At 27.1% G+C, this 15,880-nt stretch overlaps 1 long non-coding RNA gene across 1 annotated transcript; it reads left to right on the top strand.

Moving 5' to 3' along the window:
- The first annotated feature begins 12,963 nt into the window (after positions 1 to 12,963).
- On the top strand, positions 12,964 to 13,932 carry LOC107849907. Its single transcript, XR_001668325.2, has 2 exons — positions 12,964 to 13,218; positions 13,407 to 13,932. It is a non-coding gene; the product is annotated as an uncharacterized LOC107849907 (long non-coding RNA).
- Positions 13,933 to 15,880: the final 1,948 nt, after the last annotated feature.

The raw sequence follows: 15,880 nt of genomic DNA, 5'->3' as shown, positions 1-15,880 counted from the left end.
GTTCCAATTATTATGAAAACTAGTGAACTTATATTATAAACTTATGACAATTAGAAATTTATATAAAATACAAAATAAAGATAATTCATGGAGAAAATATATAAATAAATAATATAACATTATTTTTATAATCTTAATTAATTATTAAAAGTGGAAGAAAAAATACAAAATAAATGCATAATCCTCTGAGTCATCGTCAACATTCACTCCCACAAGCCAATCTCCATCTCATTCTCTCGATCAAACTGAAACATGAATATAATAAGAACCAAGTCTTAAAAAGCTAATGTGATCATTTATATAAAATTTTATAATGTCTCTATGTGTAGGATTATAACATGAAGTACCAATTAATGTCATAAATATGACTATTAATTATTTTATAATTATGATAATAGAAAGCTATGAGTTTAATGAAAATAAAGACAGTAAAATTTTGCACTAAAGAAATTTAAATCTCATAACCGTCCAGATTGCAACTGTTGTTAGAATTGATTGTTTCAACTGATCCACTCTCTTGGAAGAACGTGATTTTTGAGAACATAATAACAATCATAAATGAAGTTTTGTTTGGTAATATAAGTAATTAAAAATAATTAAGCGAAAAGAGAAAAAAAGGTAAGAAAATTAAAGATAAATGGCAAGTAAAAGAGAGAATATATAAATGGCAATTTCTATTACATATTAGGCTTTATTAAAATTTATCTAACTAAGAAATTAGATTCGAGGAGTAAAAGTAAAAAGTAAATAAATGTCATTTTAAAACAACTAATACACACACAAAACACTTAACCTATTAATACTTGTACATTGAGGCTAAGAAATTATATAATAAAATATAAATTTATATTAGAACTAAATAATACTTCATCTTTTCCTTGAATCACAATTCAAATATTTTAGCGTTGGACTCTTGTTCTCGAAGGATATACATCTTGTATTTGAAAAAATAAATGACAAAAAAAGATTATATATTTATAAATCATAAGAACTTATCGAATGTTATACTTATAATAATCTCAAAACTCATATCGAATGTTATACTTATAATAATCTCAAAACTCAAATGTGATATGATCATTGCACGGTGAATATTCTACCCGTCAATAAACTTTCTTCTTCTTAATTGATTGTCTGCACATATATGACTTGAAAATTAAAACTTCACTATCAGTGAATATTATGATAAATAAATCAAAATAATGATATTTCAAATTCTTTATAGCAATTGCCACTGATGTAATTTATCTTGTAATCGACATTTCCTGCCAAAACCAAATGACACAATTTTTCTTCTCAGAAATATCAAATTAAATCAAATTAATTAAAATATCAGACAACTACAAAAGTTCTTCTCATTGCCCATTTTGCTTATAGATGTCAAGAAAAAGAAAAAGGGCATCCAGCCTACCCCTTTTGAGCACTAAGTAATAATGAAAAGACATAAGTTATAAAAAACTATACAATTAAGAAATTAAAGCTTCTCATTTAATTGAGTAATTATCTAAGCAGTAATGAATTTATTTTTCAAATAAGATAAACAAAAAGAGAAAAAAAGAGCAAAAAGATAAATAGTAATAGAAGCCATATAAAGGTGTCACATCACCTTCTCTATGTTTCTCCTTTATTATTATATTTAGATTGTTACGCCACACTTCAATTTTCACTGAGTTTTATTATTTTAAATTCAATTTTAATATATTTTTATTTTTATACTAATATAATAACTTTACTACATAAAATGAGGCTCACATCAAATATATCGCATTAGCTTAAAAAATAGGTTAAAGGTGTCATATCAGCTAAAAATAATGATAAAAATATGTTAAAAATTTAATTCAAAAATAATAAAATTTTCGTAAAGTTGGAATGTGTAGCAAATTTAGTGTACTAGATGCTTTACTCGATTATAAATAAACAAATAAAGAGTTAATGGTTAAAAATACACTTCTTAGATCTTTTTTGAGTTTCATATTTGAATTATTGAAGGTGTAAGTTATTTTACTCTAATAATCATCAACTAACCTATTTATCAAAGCACATATGAATTGTTCTCTAGTCCACAACCGGTGAAGGAAGAAAAATCTGTGGCCAATTTTCTACCGCTTAGTGCGCTAATAGTGGAACGGAAAGTTAGTCTCACGGCCGTCGACTTTGGGGATATCTTGGGAAACCAAAAACAATTATTCTCTCTGTTTCAAAAAGAATAACCTAATTTGATTTCACATAGAATTTAAGAAAATATAAAAGATTTTGATATGTTGATCTTAAACACGTCATCTAAAAAGTTAAAATTAAAATATTATAAGAAAAAATCATTTTTTAAAAGAATTTAATTTTTTATTTTTTTTTTAAAAACAGATGGAGTATTAATTGCTCACTTTCAAACAAATAAAGAGTTGATATTCAAAAATATATTTAAAGTGTTTCAGCTTTTTAAGTTTTATATTTGAACTACAGAATATGCGAGTTTTCTACTTGAATTATTGTCAATTATTTATCAAAATAGATATAAATTATTTAATTATTCAATTTTTCTTATCTAAAAATTACGGTATGAATCTCAAATAAATAATAATTAAGATGTTTTTAATGAATAGTTGATGTAGAAAAATCACTCGTTTGATAGTTCAAATATAAATCTCTTAAAATCGAAGCACCTTAAATATATTTTTCTCCCTTCACTCATAAATAAATAAATATGTGAAGGTGAAAAAAAGATTGGGAAATATATAATAATTTCTATGGTGTATATTGGAATTTGAGGAAATATCCTTCAGCGGGTCAAGTCATTTTCACTTTGATAAGATACAAAATTAAATACTATTGACAAGTGTAACATCAATAATAAATATAATAGTTTAAAATTTTAGTTGAGTTGAGTAAAATAGTTAGTCTAATTGACATATTATTTTCTTAGATTTTACTTGCAAAATCACTTCGAATATTATGTTATTGATGGTGATCTTACATTTTTTCTAAAATATTATTTTAAAATTAATTTGAACATAAAATTGTTACAATGTTACTTTGGAATTTGCTTACTCACCTCCTCCTTTAAATATCTAGTTAAATACTATTGACTAATGTGTCATCAATAATAAATGTAATTTTAAAGAGTTACTAGTAAGTAGAAAAGTCCCACATTGAATTTAACGTCTAAATTGATTTTACATACTAAAATTTAAAATAATTATATAAAATATTACTCTCTTTCTCTATGTTGTCTCAATTTATGTAGCATATTACTTAAATCTATCTCAAAAAAGTATTATCTTCTTATAATTGAAAATAACTTAACTATAAAATTATCTTTTTATTCCTGCCATATAAATAGTAATGCTTATTTTATACCATAAAAATTTTTAATTATATTATTTATTAAATTTATTTATAAATTGATATAAAAAAATATTATAAAACCAAATATATTAGAGCATGTTATAAGGTAAAAAGAGCATAGTACTAGTAAGATTTACTTCTTCCCCCTCCTTTATTTTTGCCCTTTCTTGTGTTTGGCCACATTGTATGAGTACAACTATTTTAGCATATATATGGAATAATTTTTTTATTCTAACTTTTGTTAGTTAAAAGAATCAATTACTAAGTTTTTTTTTTTTTTTGGCTCTATCCTAATTTGATTAGGTACAGGTGTAAAATAACATATTTTTAAAATAAATTAAAATTATTCAAGTTATGATTTGTCTAATTTAAATTAGGTGTTTGTCATAAATTTCAAATATTTTTTGTTTTATTTGAAATTTATGAAGTTACAACTGTTTGGTTATAACCTTGTCTTTTTATGAAGGAGAGAAGAAACCATTTTTTTTTCATGTTTGGAGCATTTTTCCACCTTCAAATATATATAAAAAAATTATACTAATACATATATTGTCAAAAAAATATTCTTCAATATATAATTTTCAAATTATCATTTCAGAGTTTACCATACCAAAATTTGATTTATCATATAACCAATTACTGAATTAACAAATCAAATATAATTTGATTTACAATATCAAATTAAAAATACCATAAAGACACATTTTTTTCTTCACTTCATTAATGAGTATAGAGTACCCTTTTATGTCTTTTTCTTTTGTTTATTATGAAAATTCTATGTGTTGGTTTGTGTATTGAGTGTGGAAGTGAGTTAAGAAAGTGTATGGAAGAAAGAGTACTTATGGTTACTGTTAATAAAGCTGAAGCATTCATTGATGGTGACTCTAAAAGCTACTTCTTCAGTCTCATTTCATGTGTCCTCACTTACTCAAAAACAAAATTTAAGAAATAAATGATGAATTCGTAAAGTTTATAAAATTATCTCTTTTAAAATTTATTTTTAAATTATATTTCTTTTTTTTTTTGTAAGTTATGCATAAAAATTTTAATGACATCCAAAAAATTCCATTAACTTTTTTTGGAAAGTGTATAACTCACAAAAATTGTGAGTTATTCTTTTTGTTTTAACATAACTCACAATTTTTGTGAATTTTTGTGAGTTATGTACATAACTTATAAAAATTGTGTGTTATTCATTTTTTTTAATATAACTCACAAAAATTATGGGTTATCCATTTTTTTATGTATATAACTCATAAAAATTGTGAGTTATTCATTACGTTTTCCTTCGATTATAACTAAAAAAAAAATTATTTATAAAAATAAAAAAAAAAAAAAACAGTTATGTATATATCTGATAAACATCACATTTTAAGTGAGTTATGAAAAAAAAAATATATAAAACTCAAAAAAAGCAAGTTTTTTTTTTTTTTGGTCAAACTCACATTTTAAGTGAATTAGGCTCAATCAAAAAAAATGTAAAACTTACAAAAGAAGTGACTTATCCTTTTGTTTTGACACTAACGTAAAAAAAAGTGTAAAGCAATAGGTAATTTTACATTTTGATTGAAATGCTTTTATGTTGACACTTTTAAAATTTTTTAATATTAAATTTATAATATTTAATTAAGTTTATATATTCAATTTAATTAGTTAAATTTATGTTTTGACATTTTTTAAAATCTTAAATATTAGATTTATAATATTTAATTATGTTTATATATTCAATTTAATTAGTTATATACATAACTCGTTTTTTTAGTTATAGCAAAAAAAGGAAACTCACTTTTTCTTGTGAGTTTTATATTTTTTTCTATAACTCATTTAAAATGTGATGTTTGAGTTATAACAAACGTAATGAATAACTCACAATTTTTGTAGTCGTTTTATTTTCTTAATTATAAATTATAATTATATAATACATATTATTACCTTATATATTAAATCACTTATCATGCCAGCACGGACATGATTGAGTGGTTGAGAGGTGGGTCTCCCGGATCTCCCATGTGGGAGACCTACAATTCTAGTTTTCGTCTGACGTTTATTCATGAGTTCGCCGTATAAAACTTGTTTAGTGTGGTTTATATTTCCTCAATAATTTACAAGTTATTACTATATAATAACCAAAATACATAAAGTGCATGATGAACTGAAACTGTTTGATGTGAACATCAAGTGTCTAACATATGTTTTTGGCACAAATAAATACATGATACAATATTTGCACATATACTTATATCCATTTAAAGGTAGAAAAACTATGAATTTTATTATCAAATATTTTTATCTATAGTTTTTTGTAATTTGAGAACATACATGTTACAAATCAGATTTATAGTGAAACGAATATGATTTTTTTTATGTTTAATAAAAGATCTCAGGTAATCGAAGTTTTCAGTACGAATATTGACTTTAAAATCAATAATAGATAAGTGTATATTGTGTACTCACAAAACTGATGCATCAGAAAATTTCTATACTTTTTGTAGGCTGTCTTCTCATGGTACAACCCTATTCCAATTAATTGATACTACCTATTATCCACAGTAAAAATGGCATCACTGTCAAAAATACATATTTAAATTTGAAACTTCATTTAAAATTTTAGTATGTTTGGATTTTCCATTTATTCTCCTCCTTAGTGAAATTATTGCTTCATACTATAATATTCCAACGACATTTTTTGCTAAAAGAATATGTTTATTAACAAATCTTATTTCATTTATTTAGTAAAAACAAAGGTTTTTGATAAGCAGGTTGGAAAATGGGCATCCAGTAGTTAGACATAAATTAACCCATTAGTAGGTTGAGGGGTGGGGGTTCGGGGGTGGGGAGTGATGGGTGCTTTGAAGAATCCCGACACTTTGCATAATTACTAAAAAAATTCGATTTTGGATCTGTCGAGATACATAATTAGCTCCCGGTACATTAAATAAAGATATATTGCTTCCTTTGTAAAGATACATAATTAGCTCCCGAATTTTTTTTTTTCAATTTTAGGTCTGTCAAGATACATAATACATATACATAATTAGCTCCCAAAATATTTTTCCGATTTTGGATCTATCGAGACATATAATTTAGCTCCTCGATACATCCAGCGAAAGATACATAATTAATTGAGATTTTTGTAATTACTTTGTAAGGATGGAATTTATATAAATATGATAAGTTAAAGTGTATGTTTACGTTATTTTTCCTATTAAAAACATATAGGCCCATTCATAATCTGTGGAATGGGTTGGGCTCTTAACTTCTCTAGGCCCAATACAGATGTGGATCCATTTAGTGTACCAAAAGTTCAGCCCATAAATCAAGGAAGGCCCACAGATTATCTTGCCCACCCTTATTCACATGCTGCATAGCAAAGAATTGATGAAATGACTTACCACAAATGATTTTTATTGGCAAAAAAAAGGGGAAAAGGACACTAATGGCCGGCCGAAATTAATTCAACGAAAATGGTCATGGAATTCAAATTTCATTTTTTAATTATTTTAATTTATTGTCTTATTTTTATATATATATATATATATATATATATCTTATATAGATACATATTCTATATAGCAATTATATCGTTTTTATACAATTATATTTAATTATTATTTTTAAACAAAAAAAAATATTTTTCAGTTTAAAAATTTGTAGCAAAAAAAAATTGAAATCTTTTTAGAAAAGGGTCGAATGGCCCAAGTTGAAAACTATATCAATATTATATATGGACTAGATCAATATGGTATCTAGACTACTGCATGGGCCTAAATGACCTAAATTAGAAAATGACAACAACAACAACAACAAATCCAGTGTATTCTCACATAGTGGGTCTGGAGAGGATGAAATGTACACAGTCCATACCACTACCTCCGGAGAAGTAGAGAGGTTGTTTTCGGTAGACCCCCGACTCAAAACAAAAAATAATAATCAAAGTCGTAATAACACATGAAACAAAAAGAAATAACAGAAATAAGACACCCACAAAGCAATACACTGACAAACCAAGGTACCCACCACCCCCATACTCTCCTACTATCAGTTCCAACCTTTGAACATAATCCTAAGACAACCAGCCCGGCTAATACCTCAAAACTTTCCTAACTACTGGCTACGACTTCCCCACATACACTAGCCTTCTAATTTAATTCGCGTCCTCTATACCTTCATTCTCGGTAAGCTGTAATTGTTTCATGTCATGTCTAATCACCTCTCTCCAATATTTCTTCGGTCTACCCCTATCCCTCCTGAAACCATCCAAAGCTAGCCTCTCACATTTACGAACTGGGGTATTCGTGCCCCTCCTTATCACATGTTTGAACCATCTCAACCTAACTTTTCGCATTTTGTCCTCCACCAAAGTCACTTTCACCTTCTCCCGGATATTCTCATTTATAACCCTATCACTCCTAGTAAGCCCGCACATCCAATGAAACATCCGTATTTTCGTCACCTTCAACTTTTGAATGTGGGAGTTCTTGACAGGCCAGCACTCTGCTCCATACAACATGGTTGGACAAGCTGTCACTCAGTAGAATTTGCCTTTAAACTTGGCCAACACCTTCTTATCACACAACAGTCCAAAAACGAGCCTCCACTTCATCTATCCTACCCCAATATGGTGGGAGACATCTTCGTCAATCTCTCTATTCCCCTGAATCATAGACTCGAGATACTTAAAATTATTTTTTTTAACTTAGGAATCCAACCTTACAACCATTTTGTTCTCCTGCCTCAAGTCACTAAACTTGCATTCCATATATTATGTCTTAACCTTACTCAACCTGAACCCTTTTGACTATGATGTGGAAATAAAATAGCCATATCAAATTTGAGCTATTTGTTTTTAAAATTATGATGTGGTGTCTTTTCTTCCCAAAAAGATAATAATAATTCCAATCAATATGTTACAATTCTTTGTGATTCGTCTAAAGTGTCACATAGTATACCCTTCTTAAAAAATTTATAGGCCTAAAACCGGTCGTTCTTATTGATTCACCCTCTATCATGAGTGTCACATGAAAAACAAAATAATTTATACATAGATATAGTTGACCTAGAATTAGTGGAGTCGGAATATATGTATTATGATATGTCCTATATATGGATTTTGGAATCGTACGTGAAATACATAGGCATAATTTAGTAGTATTATTTATTTATTTATTTATTTATTTATTTATTTATTTATATATAGGGCAATTTCATTGTGTTGTCTTGTCGTTGATATTTGGTAGTATGTCTTTGTGGGTTGTTTGCATTTTGCACAGGATTAATTTGGTTGGAAAATAAGTTATCTTGGTGATTAGTTATTTCGTGATTAATTATCTACCTTCAAGAAGGGATAAAAGTAACACTATAATTACTGAATAACTATTCTTGGGATGAGTTATCTCATGATTTTTCTTTTTTCATTCGATGTTTGGTGCTCGCATTGGAGCCCCAATTAATCCGAATCGTGCGTTGCAGGGCCCATTAAGGTGACAGCGCTTCCAACAGAGTTATCCCATGAATTTTATTCCAACCAAATATGGGAGTAACTCATTCTACAATTAATCCCGAGATTAGTTATTTCATATCCCTCCTGTCAAACGACTCCTTAGTTTATGCATGTTTTTTTTAGTTGTACCTTAACATCTTAAGTATATTTTTTTATATGTAATTTACCTTTTAATCTATTTTGTTGTAGCAAATCTATATTATAGTCTATTTTAAGAGGGATAAAATTGGAATTAAATAAAAAGAGCTCTAAAACAAGACAACTAAACAACTAATAAACGTTAGTGTAAACTTATTCCATATTGGAGTATTAAGTTATTTTCATAATATTGATGAGGACAAATTATATGTATTTAAAAATTTGTAATAACATAATAAAAAAGAATATACTGATATGTAATTTATTAATGACGTGCCTTAAAATATATATCCATACATTGTTTATGAACTAACTATGATTTGATCATTTGATAAGAGTAAACCAATAAAAAATTGTTAATTCAATAATTCAACAATAATAAACTAATAATATTTTTATCAATTCGATTTAGGAGTGAATTTGACTTTTGCACACCACTAAAGAGTAGAAAAAGTTTTGATAATCTTTACAAATTATAGGATATTATGAGAAAAAAAGTACTGTAGCATCAAATTTTGTGGACTCTAAAGAATACAATTTCTGTTAGAGTTCTTGGAGGCTACTTTACCATAAATCTAGTTTAGAGGGGCAAATATTCCCGTATCTCCAAGATCTCCAAAGTCCCAGTAAAAAATCACGAAATATTCATAAAGAGATCAAGATCTTAGAAATTCATCGAATGTTCATAAAAAAAAAAAAAACCTCAAATAAAATACATCAAGAAGATCCTCAAAGTCTTTTTCTTGATAATTAAATACATCAAAAAGATCAACAAAGCCTCCTTTCAAGGAGATTAAATTCAAATATTCCTACGTTCGAGAAATACGTCACTAACGACCCTCGAATTACGGAGAAATCCATATCAAATTCAAATATTTCTACTTTCGAGAAATAAGCTACTGACGACCTCGGATTACGGAGAAAATCAAAAGAGAAGAATCAAGTGAGCATAGAGTTGTACTCACAATCATTTATCAATAAAAATTCTTATTTCTACCTATTTTGTTTATGATTGAATTTATATTTTATGAATTAAATTATGTGTAAAACCCCAAAAAATTCCAATTACATATCCAAACAAATTTTAATTTCAAATAACCATGATTTTAAATAACTAATTACCAACCAATATACTCCAAGGTACTCATGTGTGATCATACACATTTTAGAGGAAAACAAGATGAAAAGATAAGTCTATAGCAAAAGTTGTCCTTTCCAAGACATGAAGTCATAAGTCAATATAAAATTGACACTACTCTAAAAGCTACTATCACTTTAAATTAAATTCTTAGGGTTTAGGTTTTTCAGAATTATAGCTAGGTTTAGGATTTTAGGTTACTATATAGTAGCATGTCATAAATCATTCTGTCATCTTTATGTATATATGTCAATTATTACTCCCCCTCCTCTCTAGATTACTATAAGTGGTCGTTTGGTACATCGGACAAGCATAAATAATTGTGAGCTAAAAATATTATACTGCCTTTTCTTATTTAGTAAGTAATTACTAATCTTGAAATAAGTTATAGTATTAAAATTTGCATCAAAATAAGCTATCCTATTCTTGCTAAAGGGTGAAAAATAGCATTGGGATAAAACAAATAAAAAAAAAAAACTCGAATTCGAGGATATCACAATATTATATAATTTTTGAACCTTGATGGGTTTCTCAATGGACCATATGTGATCCCACAAACTCTTTTTTCTATTAAATAAGATGGGGGTAATTCTTTAAATTATGCACTGTGTTAGAGCTTGTTTGGATTGATTTTGAAATAAATGACTTATAAGTCAAAAGTCATAAATTGGTACTAATTTACTTTTGACTTATGAGCACTTATTTTAATTTAAAAATAAATACTTAAAATCACTTTTTTACTTTGTCAAACACCAACTAATTTCAACATAATTTCTCTTCTAACCAAAGTCCAAACTACCCCTAATTTTATGGACCATTTTTTTTATTTTTTTTTATTTTTTTAAAAAATGGTAAGTAGAGTACTATTGTCTGTAATTTTGCAGAAAGTGACCACATAAAAAAATAATAATTGTAGTAGTAGCCTAACTCCTTTATTGACTGATCAAAAATCCCTTTTTAGGGAAGAGGATGTTGACACTTCTCTTTGAACTGTCACTATTTTATGGTCACTCTTTTGCAAGTGTTGCAACTCTCAATATTTTTTCATGTTTTGTGTCTTTAATTTAAAATGCTTTTTTTTTTTTTTCGTTTTCTATACTGTGTTCGATCCTTATATTGAAATCTGATTAAATCGATTTCACACTGAAAAGTCCCATTATAGAGATAAAACGCAACTTTACACTCAGAGTTCGAACTCAAACCTTTGATTAAGAATGAAAAAATACTTGGCATTTCACCATAATCTTTGCTTGTTATTTGAAGTGCTCTTTTGAAAAAATCTTTGTTTGAATATTATATGGAAGAGAGAAAAGGTAAAGGATTTAACATTTACCTCACCTTATATTTTTCTTTCAAACCATAAAAAGGAACAAAAATTGATGACTTTATTTATTACTTTCTCCTTTCTAATTTTCTTTTTATATATACTTCCTTCACACCCATTCCTTACTTTTTATGGTTAAGTGATAACATTTGCACTTTATTGGATGGTTTGGCGGGTGAGATAAAAATATTAATTTTCAAATAAAATTAGAGATTATTTTATTTTGGTTTTAGTTATAAAATAGTAATTAATTTTGGAATTATTTGATTTCACTATTTGTATTAAAATGGTGAAATTAACTATCACATATAAAAAGTGGCGTAAAATTTCAAATCTTGATTCTGTCTGGTATCTTCTTGAAATTATGTCTATGAAATGCTTTTTGACAAATTAAGTAGGTGTTTAGCCATGAATATTATTCACATTATTTTGAATTACGTTTCCCTTTATTTTGAAATATATACTTATTTGGCCATAAATATTTTTGGAATACGATTTCACTATTATTTGAGTTTTTGAAAAATAACCCAAGAAGTGTTTTCACTATTTTTGTATTCACCTTTTGTACTTTTTTTTTAAAAAAAAATCTAAACTTTTTATTTTCATAAAACAACCCAATTTCATAAAACTCTAAATTTTTTAAATTTACTTTCACTTTTAATTTTTTTTAACTTCAAAAATACCCTATTTCTAAAATATTGCACAACTTTCACTCTATTTTCAACTTCAAAAGTATCAAAGAAAGTAAATATGTTTTTGATTTTTATGGCCCAACGCTACCTTAAGTTTAGAAAATATATTGTTCACACAAGTATCTATTCTCATATCGTTTAAAATTGTGATTATATTTTAAATATATTACAAATTTTGATTATATTTTAAGTACCACTCATAAAGGTCGCTATTGATACAAAGTACTCTCTCCAAACTTTACGTGTGAAACAATATTAGATACGTTTTGTAAGTATTAATTTATCTATCACCTTCAAATTTATTCTCTAAGTTAAGAATCTATTAAAAATAATCTCTCTACTTTCTCGATAATAATAATAAGATTTGCATCAACACGGGTTGTGGTACAGTGGATGAAAACTCTGCTGGGAGCGCTGCCATCTTAATAGGCCCTGCAATGCGCGATCCGGATTAGTCAGGACTCTAGTGCTGACACCGAATACTTGATGAAAAACAAAAAAAGAAAAGATTTTCATATACTTTACTCTTCCAGGCCGAGCAATAAAAGTAAAACTATAGCAAATATATGTTATTATTATTATATTAATCTATATGTATCTATCATTATCTAAGTGAAGCCCTCAATATTGAAAAAGCTTAATGCATTGACATAAAAAGCTATTCCACTTTTTTTCTGCACCAATTTTCCATCTATTTCTGTCTCTCCTTTTTCCATGACTTGTTCCTTTCACTCTTTCTGTTTTTTTCTACCTCACTCAAAATATTAAAAAAAAAAATTAATTTTTTTTTATATAGTATATTGCTACTAGTTTCTTCTTCTTTCTTCCATTTCATTTCTTCCCTTTTCTCTTTTCCTACTACTCATTCTTTTACTTCTAAGACTTTGATATTTTTTGTTAATGTGAAATTTTGTATCTATAAATAGAAAGAAAAAATGCTACCATGATCTTGAGTAACATTGCAATTTTCTCATTATTTTTTTCTACCAAATCTAGAATTATTGTCCTTATTTTCTTCCTTTTTATTCTTCTTTCTCCTTCATATTGTTTGTATCATAAACCTAAACTCCAAGATTCTATTAAGGTAAAGTCTATTTCATTTTCTTTAATTCTCTCCTCAAAACAATTTTTTTAATGAACATGTTTTTTAATATAGTGTCCCTACATAGATCCTAGTTATTTTGGAATAATATTATCATACTATCTTTAGTTGACTTGCATGTGTTTTTAATTATTATATTTTTGTTTTTGCTTTTTTTTTTTTTTTTTTAGGGTTTGTTAATGGAAGAGAAAACAAGGTTGGGATCAATACCACCAAGTTGTTACAACAAGTGTAACCAATGTCACCCATGCATGGCAGTGCAAGTGCCTACAACACCAAGTCACAATCGAGTTGAGTCGAATCGAGTCAAAAATATCAATCGAGCTGAGTCGAATCGAGCTAAAAATATGCCCATACAGTATTTTGAATCATCATCACCATCAATTGGAGCCAATAGGTACTCAAATTACAAGCCACTTGGATGGAAATGTAGATGTGATGACCACTTTTACAATCCTTAGTTAGGTCTCGAATTTTTTATAAAATAATCGTAATATTCAGATCAGTTTGTGATTTATAATTAACACGTGGATGGTATGTAATTTTTTTTTTTTTTTTAGGAATTTTTGTGTAAATAAATTTGGTCCCTATTGGGATACTATGTAGAGTAATGACATATTTAATGAGGCTGTTAGAAGCATTTATGTATGATATCAATACACTGATGTTGTACATAACCTTTTTCACAGTGTTGAATTTAATGTTGTATCTTTTCAACAAAATATGATTTTTAATTTTTATTTTTTTTAAAAATATTTCATATTTAATTTTGTGTTTTAGTGGACATATAGACATAAAGATTGTGATTTTTTTAATAGTAGTATTTATTTTCAAGTTGAAAATGATATTTGATAATCGAAGTTGTGTCTGAACGTGAATATAAATTAAAACGATTTTGAAATTTTTTGTTAGTGACTTGGGGTGAAAATAACTTTTTAGAGTTTTTCGAATATCAATTATTTGAATTTATTTTGGTACAAGATATGCTATGCTTTTGAATTCTGATTTTTATTCCTTTGGTTGTAATAGTACTTTCTTTCTTATCCTCTTGGGATTCTTTTGCTATCTTTCATTAATTCTCATCATATTTTATGTTTTTTTTTTTTTTTGAAAAAACAAAGTTACATGATCTTGCCTCTTGTTGTTTGAATAAACCTTCTATTTCAATTGGTATTTTTTCACAAAAAGTGAACATAAGAAAAAAAATATACTAAGAAATACCAAGAAAACCTCTAGTTATGTGCATGAAAAAGACAAAGTTGTGTAGTCAATTCACATGACGTTTCATAAGAAAAGAAAAGAATATTTTTTTTTTGTAAGTCTCAAACAAAGATAATAGGTCAAATTTGGAACGGTTTTTTTCTTTCAATTTTTAAAAAGAAAATTTCTAAAAATTCATCAATAAATGACGAACTTCATTATATAAATAATAGCAAAAGGCTTAGGCAATGCTTAAAAAATATATAAATAATCTTTACAATTGATTAAAGATTTTGAAAAGCATTTTCTTTAGAAAATCATGTTGCTTAAAAATAAATAAATAACTTCCCTAATAGAACCAGGAAAAGCAAGCATCATGCCACTCCCACCGTCCATTTATTTGTCTAAAGATTATATACAAACGATTCTACAATATCAAACACAGAGATAAATAAGTATGAAGTTCATTCATCTTCTTGTTTTCACAATACAAGAAGTAGCTAAGCTAAGCTAATTTTATGGACTAATTTATCTCATACGAAAGACGGCATAACATAACCTATATTGAATGAGCTAAGGTGAGATATCTCAAGATTAAAATTGGTATTAAATGTATATCATGTTTGATTGCTGATGTAAATTGGTTTCGAAATAAATTTACATACCGTCAACCAAACATGATACAAATCTAATACCAAATTTAATCTTGTGATATTTATCCCACATAACAAACTAACCCCTTAATACCTCCACTTCTTACTATTCACAACAATCTCATCAATAATTTCAAGGAAAAATATAATGGACAAATATATATCAAATATTAACTTAAAATCACTGTAGGAATTCGTACATTTAAAAAACTTGAATCTAGTTCTGCAAATCTTTATGGATGTTCCCAAATTTCAGATAAAATTTGTAATTTAGAGCAAATTCATGCAACTCCAATTGAATTAACAATATGTATAAACTTAAATTTAAAAATTTAAAACTTTAGACTGTGCTATTAAAGTAAAGGTACAAAATAAACTTGGTGCAAACATTCCAAAGTAAATCCAGACTTCGTTTACAAAATAGGTTACTTGTGCAAACATACCAATGTCCGCCTATTTACGAAAATTTTAAAGTGTGCTATTAAATAAAGTTATGAAATAGGCTACTTATGCAAACATCCCAAAGAAAATCCTCCATTTGCCAACAACCACACTAATCACATCCCTGCCATAACCAAAAAGGGAAAAAAGCATTTGATACAACAGAACAATACTATTGTCGAAGTACCAGGAAACAATGTATAGACTGTGCTATTAAGTGAAGGTACAAATAGGCTATTTATGCAAAATATGTTGTTTATGCAAAATAGGCTATTTGTGCAAACATCCCAAAGAAAATCCCAACACCCACACAAAATCAAATCCCTCGCCGTAACCAACAAATAGCTTTA

This window comes from Capsicum annuum, chromosome 12, assembly GCF_002878395.1.
Source record: "Capsicum annuum cultivar UCD-10X-F1 chromosome 12, UCD10Xv1.1, whole genome shotgun sequence".
Lineage (NCBI taxonomy): Eukaryota > Viridiplantae > Streptophyta > Magnoliopsida > Solanales > Solanaceae > Capsicum > Capsicum annuum.
The sequence above is the reverse complement of the archived record's forward strand: the minus strand, read 5'-3'. Positions and strand labels throughout refer to the sequence as shown.